At 40.2% G+C, this 13,804-nt stretch overlaps 1 protein-coding gene across 2 annotated transcripts in view; it reads right to left on the bottom strand.

The window, feature by feature from the left end:
- Positions 1–13,360, bottom strand: part of st3gal4 (ST3 beta-galactoside alpha-2,3-sialyltransferase 4) — a 36,011-nt gene extending 22,651 nt beyond the window's left edge. Inside the window, exon 1 of one of the 2 annotated variants that reach the window (XM_066709646.1) lies at positions 13,075–13,360. The gene's annotated coding sequence lies outside the window, so the exon portion shown is untranslated. Of the gene's footprint in view, positions 1–4,442; positions 4,529–13,074 lie in introns of those variants that run through there. The other variant, XM_066709673.1, reaches the window with a different exon arrangement.
- Positions 13,361–13,804: the final 444 nt, after the last annotated feature.

Below are 13,804 nucleotides of genomic sequence, written 5' to 3'. Positions count from 1 at the left end.
AAGGAAATATCAAGTTTCGGGAATCACATGATAATTACAGCTAATGCGAATCATGTGATCAGTAACCATCTAACCATGTTGGTCCAGTGTCTGCAGTGTGACTTTCACCTACAGTTTTTTTTTTTTCCATCCATACTCTGTTAGATACTTTTTCACATTTGATATACTAAATCAGACTTTACTTAAAATACATAAACCTGATAAAATGGCAATTCTGCAAGTTTGAGACAATGCCTACCATGCAGAAGTGCCACGTCAGGTTGTGACATCAAAGTTTTTGAACAGTCACATTAGGTGCATTTACACTGCCATTTCTGAACCGGAGCTGTATCATTTGATCAGAAATGGCCGTGTAAACACTCGGCGATCGGATCAAATGTACCTCTTAGGGAGATCACTGGAGCAGATTATACTTATAAATTAAATAGTTAAAACAAACACTAAATGGCTTGTTATTTTTATGTTAGCAAAAATATATAATTGTATTTTTATTTTCAACACTTCGTTGTGAAAAAATATGCAAGTGCGTTGGTTTTACTTGTTATAATAATCCGTAACGAGATAAAGACAATTCTCGATACAGCTCGATAAAGACTAATTTAATATATACATCTCATTCATTTTGTACTTACAAGCTAGTGTGTCTGCGGTTGTTTAAAGGCAGGCGGCAGATCTGCACCAGTGGCATATGGCGATGACATGGTTGGTTTTGCTTGTTAGAATAATTTGCAACAAGATAAAACAAAAGTTTTTGATATAGCCCTGTTATAAAGGACTAATTTAATAAATGCATACAATGAAGTTTGGACTTTTGTGCTGGTGCGCATGTGAGGACCCCTGTGGCGACTGAAAGTTGATGCCGATCAGAAATGGCAGCGCCTATAGCTTTCATTACTTCAGTCCTGCCTCAGGCCCCAAAAGATATGTTGAAGTTGCAGCTGCAGGCCCATTCTTGCCTGAATTCACTGTGCAGTCCCAGATAATTTCTATGTTCAAGGCAAATCCCAGTGTCATCAGTAGAGGTAGCCACCAGGATGTCAAATACTTGGCTGCAGAAGCAAAAGCAGACAACAATACTGATCCACAGTACAAAACTGCTCTCCTGGAGAAATCTCAAACTCTACCCAGAGATGGAAACGGTTCCTCCTGGGCTATAAGTAGTCGGCTTCAGAAAACTGGACTATACAATTTGGTTTCCAATTACCTATCGGATCTGTCCCAATTAGAAAAGGATGCCCAACAACAGACATGTCAATCTTGCTGATCTATAAAAGATGGTTTAGCCTGGAAGGCCATGGAATTAAACCATTCTAGAATGCTCAAGGTTCAAATATTGTGGTAGGAGATCGGTTGACATCATTGTTGGAGACCATGAATCCAACACATTAATACAGTACAATGGCTCCATTCCAAGCATCTGTCACTATGCATCCACTGAGCCAGTGCAAACCTCACATCCCCCGTCGTGAGAAATAGTTTATGAAGTGAGCTGCACTGATAGCTTGTGCTGAAGGTCTACGTAGAATATCCCAAAGTGGAAACATTTGCTTCTCCTGGCCTAAAACCAATGATATTGTAGAAGTTTATCACATTTTCTAGGAGCCACTCAGACTAAAACCATGTGAGGATTAGAGAGGTTTCAGAACTCCAGGAGATGAAAGCAGCTTTTCAGAGATCACCTCAAAATCTCTGCACCTGTTACCTGGCATTTCAATGCGTGCCTTGTAAATAAGTTTGAAAATAATACCTTTTTCTCTGTACTACCCAAAAACCTCAATTAAAAAAACAGGAAATGTTACAGAAACCTCTGATTTTGTTACCGAAACCATTACATTAAATCACATCAGTTATCAGGACTTACCAATCAAGTTTCATGTTAAGAGAAATAAGCCTTTCTGTAAATATTAAGTGGCTGACACCCAACTACCATAACATTTTATGCCAATTTGTTTGTTTGTGGTTAAAACCACCTCTACACACATTTCTCTGAAACACCCAGAAACTTGTTATCATTTGGGGAGGATGTTGAATGAGAGGTAAAGGCATTCATGTGCAGGTTTTTACATCGGGTTACAACTTAGTGTTCAAATACAATCAGCTACTGTCTGTCGGTTTGTGTGATCAGAGAGTCATTCACTTCTAGTGCAGCAGCACCAAGGGAGATCAGGGGATACACGTAACCTCCTTTACAGATTCCAGCATTTCATACGACCTCCCCCCTGCCAGGACTGAAATGATAATCCCCATTCTTCCAACGCAGGCTGGAACTCCCGCACGTCCAAGCACCAACAATTACTGCATCTCTACAGCGGAGTTTTCCGTGACGCGAACGGTTAAAATATTTAATTTCAAGAAGTGCTAATCAGCTCCACATGCTTTCTCTGGAGCATGAGGCCGTGCTCCGAACAACAGGTACAGAACACAATAACTCGCATTGTGAGGCACAGTTTGGCAAGTGAAGCTAGCAGTTACCGAGCACAAAGTATCCATTGCTTCGACGCAGTCTGCGAGTAGAAAGTTGACCTATTCTGGATCGGGACCAGATTTTTACGGGTCAAATGAGAACAGTATTGATGAATGTGGGTGATGAACAAAAAGAATGCAAATTATTATCATTATCATCATCCCAACTGTGATAACACAGCCGTAACTGCGATGATGGCAGTAATCTGGTCAGCCAGTCCAATATTGTGTTGTGTCATTTAACAATGACATCCTTTGACTGGAGGAAATATGCCTGCTTGCCAAGTGCTGAGATAATCACAAATGAAATAACAACAAAAAAACGTTATTTAGAAGTTTCTAGAAACTTCATCTGTGTGTAAAACAATGGGTGTGACTGTTTAAAATTGTAACTGATCAGTGCAAACGGTTAGGCCTTTACACCTAAACACCTTTAAAATTATTGTAGCTTTAAAGCAGCTAGATAGCTTTTCTCTGTTAGGATTTATGTGCCAGTTTGGCATTTGACCTTTCGTTTAGGAGTTATAAGTGGTCAAAAAATTGATGATTTTAAAGGAAAGGTCAAAGGTTTTTGGAAACTCTATGCTTCATTCGCACTATACCTAAGAGCAACCTGTAAGCCGTATAAGCCTTCAAAGTGAAGACATTTTTCTTGATTATATTTTGTGGTTCTGGAAAGGTGAGATGTAATGACATGTTCTGAGAGAGAACCTATGGTTTCCTGTAATTATGGTGCTGACAGGAACCTATCAGTAGTTTCTGTCCGTTGGAAATCCCCACAGAATCTGGACACCAAAAGCAAAAGCAACCATTTTAAGATACAGTGCAGTAAGTGTGCAAAGGTTTATATTGAAAGCTGAAAAACTATAGGAGATGCGTTTGCCAAAAGTGCTCAGAAACAAGAGTAATAAGCAGAAGAAAAACTATAATAAACCGAAAATCAACAATATCTGTTTTACAGCGCATGTAACAAGTAATTAGGCGACAGATCAATTGCATATAAGTTCTTGGTCTCGTCATCCACAGATAAGTACTACAAAACTCTACGGGAACAGGTCGACAGTGTCAGTCCATGTTCTATAATCTCCATTTTCCAACCAAAAGCATCGTGGAGGGGAGGCGTAGAATAGTATTTGGGTTTGTAAATCATTACCGACAAAGCCGCGTCCAAGTACGAATATATAAGCAATTTAGATCACGTACATTTTGTAAATCTGCATTCAGAGTCTGTCTAAACGACCCTCCCACACTAACCCTCTAACAATCAGCCCCCTGTATCTCACCTGGCTCCTTTACAGTAACAGCCTCACATTAGATTTAATTTCTCACCATGAAACACCACCAGTTTTCAAATTACTCTCTACATCCCTTGCCTCCGGTAGTTACTGAACCCAAAACACGGAGTCTGAAGCTCACTTTCCGTAATTACAGCACTCCGACATAACCATTAACACGCGGCGCTGGATTCTGGGCTGCCTGCTCCTCAGACAGGGCCCCTGCAATTAAAGGCAAGACAGGCATCGGTGGAGGGAAGACGACATGAGAAAGCACATGGAAATAATGGGAGTAATTACATACACTGTCACTAATGTGGTGCCCGTCTACAAGTATCCCAAATGCTTTGTGGGAACAGGTAGGGAAAACAATGAACTGTGTGAGAACAGATAGGAATGGAAGTTCTGTCACAAAGCCATTTTAGTATTCCTCACCAGTTCAGCTAATCTGTGTGATCACAACCTCTTTCATACCTTGCCCGCTAGAATGGTCTCTCAAATCCCTTCATCCTTTTTCTCCATTTCAGATCATAACTTATTTACACAACCTCTTCACCACCTTTTAACCCACACCGCCCATCCCCGCTCCTCCCTCCCTCTCTCCGACTTCCAGAAGCTGCTCGGCCATCACCCCTCTCACTTACCATCGCACCCCACTGTCTTCTCCATCACCACAACCTCCACCCCTTCCCCGATTCCACATACCTTTCTTTCTCTTCTCACCAGAACCACGACCACAACCAAGTGCCCCATCAGCATCTGTCCTCTTCAGGGTAGAACTGTCACTACTTCCCTTTAACTTCCTTCCCTGTTCTTCGGTATTTGAGTGATTTTCTATTTCTCACGTCGTAAGTCACAATGTATCATTCTCCCCTCCCCCACAGTTCCTCGTTGAATGCGAGTGGCTTTGGGGAAACTGATGAAACCAAATAATGAAGATGATAATAACAACACATTTAGGATTAGTCTTTCCACAGAAGGGAAGAGCTTAACTGTTTTTTAACTAACGCAATACTAATATTGAAGCCTTTTATCCTTGGGTGGGGAAAAACCTAATCTGAATGCAGCCTGAAATCTGGACGTCTGTTCAAGTTATTATAAAATTATGATTGGGGAGGCCTTAAATATGCCGGGCATAAAAAAACGCAACCATTTGAAATTATCAAACCCACTGCACTGGCCGTTCCAAAATATGTATAGCTGAATACAGTAAAGTACGCACTCCAGGGTTAAACACTACCATATGTGCATACACTTAGTTAGCAAAATGAAGCCATAAAGTACAACTAATGGAGGCTGGTTGTTCGTGCTCAGCAACTTAGACATCAGAGTAAGCAATGTTCTAGTCAAGGAAACTGATGATTGCCTAAACTACCTTTGCAACATGTTGTGTATTACAAAAGAATATTCTCATTCTTTGTTCTACATCATTGTGGTTCTTACACAATTGCAGCACAGAGTCCATTTAAAAAGATCAGTTTTGGGAAGCCACCAACATGCACACCTCTATCATTGGGTACAGAGAGGGTTAAATAGATGTAATGGAGCATAAAAATTCAATCAAAATGGACCACCATTTCAAAATTACAATATAAAACAAACCGACAAAAAAACTATTTGCAAAGCCTAAAATTATTGATTTGGTCAATAAACCACAAAAAAGGGATTAGGAAATCAATCTGGAGTCAAGAACACCAAGAGCTAGACTTTATGGTACAATTCAGTACCATAGCACAGTTTTTAGTATCCAGGTAATCACAGTTACAAGCCAGTTCATATAAATCAAAATACTATAGGGTACAACATTGAGATTCTAATTTGAGATTCCACGGTGGGCCAAAGATTTGACTCGCACTAACCCTATCTGTCTTTTGTACGCGATTCCTGCAGCCTGCGACTCATATTAATATCGGCAAGTTGGAAGAAAAGGAAATCTGGAGAGCATTGTTGTTAGAGGCTAAATCACATCAAAACAAAAGGCAAAAATTACCCACATGGTGCTTCTCATTCCATTATCACTGACGTACACAGAGCCCTGATCCAAAGCTCTCACACAGGACCGGGGTTATGGAAACAGGTGCGTCTATACCGTTAATTCATTAATAGCAAGCAATGCTGTTCGGAGGCTTTTACATTTGCTTGACATACAAGTAAACTGAATGCAGTCTGGATCCCTCGCTCTTTACTTACACTGGACAACAAAAGATTAGCTTCCTGGAAAAAAAATATTGGTGATTATGATAGACCCCTTCAAAGTGAACACAAATATAGAAACATGAAATGTTTCATTGACTAAAACATATTTAAATCGCATAATGTTTCTGACACGCTGCATAAGTTCAACAGGGCTAAACGTGTTTTGCTCCTGATTTTCATTTGTACTAAGTGGCCAGTCCATCTCATTGCAGTGTCCAACAATAGTCAGCCAGCATTGATGGATTCCAGTTGCCCTGATACCGTTATTCCATTGTGGTAATGTCCTGGTGAAACCTTTCACTATGTTCGTCACTGACTGCACCAAGATTTGTGGGGAAGAAGTCCAAGTGTGAATGCAGGAAATTAATCTTCAGTGACGTCGCATTTCATGGTTTTGTATGCTGTAAGACAATTGACAATCAGCTTAATGTTTATTGGTGCCCTGTAGAAAATTCTCAACGACATCCTTGAATGCTTTCCAGGTGATTTTCTCTGGCCCCAATAACAGATCTTCGAACCGCTTGTCATTGACAACGTGTCTTGTCTGTGGACCAACCAAAATGCCTTCTTTAATCTTGGCATCACTTAGTCATGGAAACATTTGTCTTGTATAGGAAACCTTCACCTTTCATGTTCATCGCTTTCAAAAAGGTTTTCATTAGTCCCAGTTTTATGTGAAGAGGAGGCTAAAATATCTTTGTCGGGTCAACAAGTGGTTCATGTGCCATTTTTTTCTGTGCTGGAACCAAATTCTTACGGATTGGCCAGTTCTTTTTAATGTAATGTGACTGTTTAGCAAGGCTGTCCCATTCGCAAATGTCACACCAGTACTTGGTATATCCGAGCTGTATTCCAAGTAGCAGAGCCATTACTTTTAGATCCACAGATGTTCCAGTTGTACTTGGTGTACTGGATGCGCTTCAACAACAGTTCCATGTTTTCGTATGTTTCGCATAGCCAACAGGTACCGAAGGGTGGACAATGCCATTGTGCAACAAGACAGCCTTGAGGCTTAACACTGATGAATCAATAAAGAGACGCCATTCTTGTGGGTCCTACTCACAACCCAAAGATGTGAACAACCCGTCAATGTCAGTACAGAAAACGAGGTTGTCAACCTGTACAGAAAATTTTGTTAAATCATCTTGTAAAGATAGAAAACACCATCCTTGCAGCCTTGAACCCAGTAATTCTGCTTTTGCTTTTGACAAACCCAAGTCCCTGATCAGGTCATTTAATTCTGACTGTGTTATTAGATGAGGTTCACCATGCATGGTTCAAAATCCAGATCAATGTCATTGTCCGTGCCCAGCTGGTGCACTGCAGCATCTTCATCGGTTTCATCTCAGCTCCATTTCTCTAGTGGATCTGGTCCCGGAAGACTGTCATCATGTGGCACTGGTCTGTATCAGTATCAGTTCCACAAACGTTACGCAGTCTGCCCTGAGTGCATGCCTGGATATGCCTGAGCTACAAAAGGCATTGTATAACGTGAGCGAAACATTAAAAGACTTAAAATATGACAAGAACTCACAAAAATAGAAGATTTCAATAAAATGGTACATGATAGGTTAATTTCAAGATGATTTTCGTAATCAGCAGTGAAAAATCTATTAGATACACCCAAAGGTGTCCACGAAGCAAAATCTTTGTTGTCTAATGTTATTAAAGCATACCTTGATTTTCACATCATGCCAATTTGGCAAGAAGACGCCTTTTGTACAGCTGTAGGTATTCAAATGACTAAAGCAACAGTAAATCTTCAGGATATCCATAGAAGCATTAAGATAAGAGCCTCATAGTGGGGAGTCATATACCAGAGCACAGAGCAGGATGTAGGGCATATGTGTCCGGTCAGGAGTCTGAGCTGCAGACACTACAATACAAGATAGGAGTCTATGAGTAAAATAAAGCTCAGCCTGGTTATGGATGCCTAACTAACACCAGGTTCTGTGTCCCTAGCTCTGCCGGGGCCACTACTCCGTTCTGTAATGGTGCCAGTCTGGAGAGCAGTCTCCAGATCGGTTTGACTGATGGGTATCTCAAACAAAGAGGTCGGTATCCAGGTAATCAATCCGACAGGTGTCCACCCGGACATTTTTCCACAGAGGCGGGGTGAGAGAACTACTGCAGGGGGATGCATTCCCTCCCTATACACCTGGATCCACAACATGTGACACAGTAAATAAGGAACGTATGCTCCTTGTCTTTAAAATGACACATTTAGATGTCTGTTCCTGGTTGGCTCTTCCTATAAATATTTGTCCTACTTCTGCTATTCTGACAGATTTAATCACAATGAAAACATGATTTAAATCAGCAACAGCAAATAATGTATTATTTTTGGTAGGTATGACTATAGTTGGGTGTGAAGTAAGAAAATGACTTGTCTGTAGGGTGTAGCACCATAGATGATAACTCTTACATAATTCTCTTCCTTTCTCCACCCAGTTGCAAGAGAAACAGTGCTGAGCCACAGGGAGATCAAAGATGTTCACACTTCATGCTCTTATCCCTATATAGACAACTTAATTTGTGTTCAGGGTTGCAAAATCGCAAGCTATTTAAACAGGCGTCTCATGTCCAACACAGTACTATAGTATCTTAGTGTTTAAGTGGAACTGAATCAAACCCTGACAAATTGTGCAATGAAATGCCACTAAGTTAAACCCTTACCGCAAAAATCTGCAGGGAAGAGAAGCAGCTAAAATGCTTCTGCTGTGGACTGGCAAAAGAGCGATGGAATCATCGCAGCGGATGAAGACTGTTCTTTCTTTTGCTGCTGGAGAGAAGGGCCTCCACAGTTCAGCAGCAAAACAGCAGTCAGTCAGTCCGAGTTGTGCACAAAGCTGTCAGTGCCAGTGCTCTAAGGGGGTGGGACATGTCTCGTATTTGCATTATTACAGCCCATGGAGAAGATGTCGGCAAGTGGCTGAGTCAGGATGACTTATGAGGAAAACACAAACACGGACAAGAACAGACACAGCCCTGGGATGTACTTGTTGTTACATGAAATTCATTAAGGAATTGAAGCAGCAGCACACATCTCGTGATGGCAACAACCCCTACACATACAAACACATATCAGCTCTTAAGGAGCACAGAGGTGACTTGCAGTCAGAATGCTTTTATTGCCTAAAGACCAAACCTCCGGCCCCCAACCCTGCCAGGAAACTGCCACCCACCCCCACGTGTGGCTTCTTCCATATAAGTGAGCTGAGCTGCAGTTTATATTCACAGTCTTATTTTAAAATATATGATGATTGTTTGGAAATCAAAAACTGGTAACTGTCGATTCTATTGCTTATTACTGTTACCTGGCCATTTAGGTTTATCTTAATTTTTGAGAGTCTTCTATATAAAACATGAGGACCGGTAGTGTTTAACTGCAGACAATACATTGAAAGCTTTCTTTATCAAAAACCGTTCCGACCTAAAAAAAACTAACTATTCTAATTGTTTGCATTATGCAATTATCCGTGATAGTGCACATGTATTAAACAAGGAAAACAGTTTCAGCATTGTTCTTTATTGCTCAACACAGAATAAAACTGTACCAGTGTTTGGATGAGGTTTTTTAAGGTCAGAATAATGATACAAAGAAGGATGTTTTTTTTAGGAGAAATGGATCATGTGGCAGGTGTGTTGCGGGAAGAACTTCTCTCTCTCCATTGCAGTTGATCATGCAAGCTATTATTTAGTCATCATCCGAGTGCCTAACAGGTGGCAGTTGGATGAAGGGTTCAGTTGGCTCTTCACATGGAGTCGAGAACAAAAGCGTCCTCGATGTCCGTTTATCGGAAGTGCTGGCTTACAAATCACTATGAACAAATATTATGGACAGATGCTGCATAGAGGTATAGACGGTCATATAGAAGATATGTCTGAGAGTTTAATGTACCTACATTTAAGTGCACTGGGTTCGTCTCCAGTATTATTGCCATACTGGGGTCAAAACTGAAGTGTATTTCTTTCCAAAAATCCCTCGATTTCTTTTCAGATGAATCGTCACACCAAACGACACTTATTTCTGTGACAAATATATGTGTTGTGTGTACTATGGGACTTCTAGTTTGTAAGTATATCTCTATAGGATTCATGTAGGAGCCTTACATTTAATTTTCCAACCTTAACAGATTCATGTGTTCATAGGTTTTATTACATAGACTCTGGGACAAGCACACCAGAGGACATTTTGAGTGTTCGGAGTGAAAATAAGTCATCCATCTGCACTGAAATAAAAGCATAAGTCCATACTGAGTAGTTTCATGGACTATATAATAATCATTTACATTATTATATCAATACCTACCTACCGAAAGCTGCTTAGATCCATGTGCATGAGGATGGACTCTATCCCACTACTCTCAGTTTGTGACTAAAGAAATCATTGGTTTCGATGGGTTGTGTTTGTTTTGTATGTGGTTTTATTTCTAAGAACACATTTAGGTCAGAACATCTGGCTTGTGATGCGCTGGAGGATTACAAAGGTCACTTCAGAATCGACTGAAATGTGAATCACCTGCTTATGCTGGGATGCGATGTGTTCTTTAATTTTTCCAAGAAATTCAGTTGGAATTTTATCAGCTCCTGCAGCGAGATACAATTCAGGAGAATTTAAAGCATTTAAAGTGATATGCACACACCCAGTGCAAACAGTGCTGTGTGAGTTTCCATTTCTGTTCAATTAATTGTACAATGGCTGAGAGCACCAATACTAGGCTACACGTGCAATTCCATAACATACCATTCATCACTGCCAAATAAAGAGTCCAGGTTGAACTGTTTAGTGAAATAACAGCCAGCTAAGCAGATCGTTTTCCATAAGGATAATTTTGAAAAACGAAAGGAATGCAGTGCAACTATGGGAACACCACGCAGATGATTTTGCAAGTCTGAACAACACAATGTTTTTGTTTGGCTTTAGTCTTTCTTTGTTGTTGTTTTTTGCATTAAGACACTTTCACTTTCTGATATGCCCAACAAATATCGAAATAAAATAGTTGTGTGAAGTGTGAGTCTGCTCTATGGTGAGCAGATAAATGGTATTAATTGCCAGTATAAAACAAGACTTGGTTCCAGAAAGTAAAACAAACAGTATAAAGGACCATGCTCACTACAAAACACAGTTAACTTCACATCAGAGTGTGACTTACACAGCAGGGCGGAAAGTGTGGTCTTAAAACTTGACAACTGAGATGACAACTAGACTATAGAGCTGCACAGAAAAAAACTCCCTAACACAGTAGATATGATGTTAAAAGAAATACAAAACTCTACTGGGAAATACCTTTGTCACGATATTGTATGGGAACGCAGCTGAATAAAATGTACATCTTTGAGAACATACGGTTTGAAAGTGATCCTCAAAAACAATAAGATCCTGTCCATCTATTCATAAAGCCTGAGCAAATGTACCTTAATCGTTCTATTGTCCGTCTGGTTTTGGTGGTTCATTACAGACTCATTTTGGTTCTTGGTACTTTGAGCAGATGCCTGTCAATCAATGTTTTCACAGGCAGACATAATGTACACAAACAGAGGCTCAGTTAAATATTCGCAGTGTGATCCATTTAATGGGAAACATACATCAGTGGTGAATAACTGCTGTCAGGCTATATGGCCAAATCCATACACAGATGGGTTCCACTGGAAAGCTTATTCAAATTCTAACAAAAAAAAACACATTATAGCAGAATACAGTCCTGAGACACATAATTCTACACAACATACAACAGAAGACACAGATATTCTTTGTGTTTGTGCCAACATGACTCCGAAGAAAGATTTATCCGAGTAATATAGTGGTTTGACAGATTGAACGTGCATTAATATGACTGCAAACAGCAATGTCTAACCAGGTTGCATTTTGATGAAAACAGACCAAACAGGAGGAATGCACCTATGCAGAGTTAGTTAATATTTAACTAGTGTCAATTCATCCAATATACTTCGTGAAATTGTGTCATTTGTCTCCATACACAGGAACACTCAAATGAAGGTGAAGGCATTTATTTAAAAACTTTCCACAGAAAGCAGCATAGTTTCAATTGGTTGTTATATTTACTATTATTATTATTATATAAAGGATACAACACAAAATTATGCTTAAATATATATATATATATATATATATATATATATATATATATATATATATTTCTGCAAAACAGTACCTACTTCATTTTGTTAAGGTGTTGGAAAACAAACTAATTTAAAAATACAATAATTCATACTACAAATCGATGCAGCAAATTAAGTGAAAACGCTCAGTAGCCAAACCATGGTACTCTGCGCAAAATATACCGTTTAATTGAAAACTGGTCACTTCTCTAATTCAAGGCAATTACTATTGCATACATACCCTACAGTGCTTTCAAACCAATTCAAGCTGCCAATCTGATTGTGAATTAAACGCAAGGCTGAACGGATTACAGTCAGGTATGTAAAAGCAAAGTCGGCGACAAATTGTAACCAATTGAGGTAGATCTACATCCAGCTATACTTACGAATAGTATGTTTTGCTGTAATATATATCTTACGCAAGGTTAATATTCTTTTTGCTCGTATTTATTTGCATTGGTGACTGTTTTGCCGTTTAGTTAACGCTTGGAACTTAAAGCATTCAAAATTAGTCCAAATTAATTAATTGATAACGGCACGTCAGTGTCATGATGTATCATAACATTGACATGCCAGTATCAATCAATTAACTATTTTGTATGGCAATAATGGAGGTGTCACAGATCAAAACCAGTCAGAGATTTGGGCAAACTCAATCCTCTACCCCTTTCTATATAACTGTTACTATTGTAGGTTATATTCAACAACTTCCGACTTAAACGTGCAGGAGAGCTGTCAATACAGCACTGGCTCACAAACCCAGCCTTTCATTAATTATCTCATTAAGAGCCACGGGTACGTGATGTCTGGCAATAAAACGGTTTGATCTCAGCTAACGTAAGTGTGACAAACATATTCTCCCAAGAAACGGCTAAATCCGTCCGTCCAGCCCCGGCGAGGTGCAGCCGCAGCAGCAGCGCTGTGTGAAAGGAAAGAAGCTGCTGCGGCTCTGCGCAAACGCAATGTCACTCGTTACTCAAACGCAACACTGTTACCCCGATGAAGCTAAACAACTCACCCCGGGCCTGTTTCCTCCCTTAGCCACAGCACAAAGCAAGGCATCACAAGACACGGTGTCTAAAGCAAGACCAGAGCCTGTTGTTGCTGTCGACGTCTGTAACAGGAGGAGGAGGAGGAGGCACCGTAATCCCCGCAGCGCGGTGCAGTCTCGTTAATTGATTAATAAAAGGCGCATCCCGGGTCGTGGGATGCAAAGGCTGCGATCGCGATCAATCAAACAATACATTTCCCATCACAGTGACATGTTCTCCGGCAATGCAGCGGCCGCAGCTGCCCAGCACAAACAACACAGTGGAGGGCGCATGCGCATCTGTAAGGGGTCCCGCTCTTTGCGAGAGGGAGCGAAACTGTAACGTGCATTATTTTCATCCAGAGTTTTAATTAACATCCCTTGTGTAGTCTTTCATGACATGTATAGCTTGTTTGCAAGATTGGCAGCAGCCATTGATTTAAAAATACTTCCTCCATTGCTATAGGCCTACATTTTTTAAGGCAATAAGCAGGTAGTGTGCTTTATTTCTATTGTGCCTATGTTTAAATAGATCAACACCAGAACTGAGATGAGGTGCAGAAGTTTGGTATTGTGTATGTTGTTCCTGGGGTTTTCCTACATCAGTTCATGAAGAGTTGGGGCCCATTACTGTGAAGTGTGATCATTATGACTGACAAATATTTAGTTTCTATCACACCTTTCCAAGCAGTCTATCCATCAATGTTTGTATTTATAC

The sequence above is a fragment of the Amia ocellicauda genome, chromosome 1 (genome assembly GCF_036373705.1).
Source record: "Amia ocellicauda isolate fAmiCal2 chromosome 1, fAmiCal2.hap1, whole genome shotgun sequence".
NCBI lineage: Eukaryota > Metazoa > Chordata > Actinopteri > Amiiformes > Amiidae > Amia > Amia ocellicauda.
Note: the sequence above shows the minus strand (reverse complement) of the source record. Positions and strands in the feature narration are given on the sequence as shown.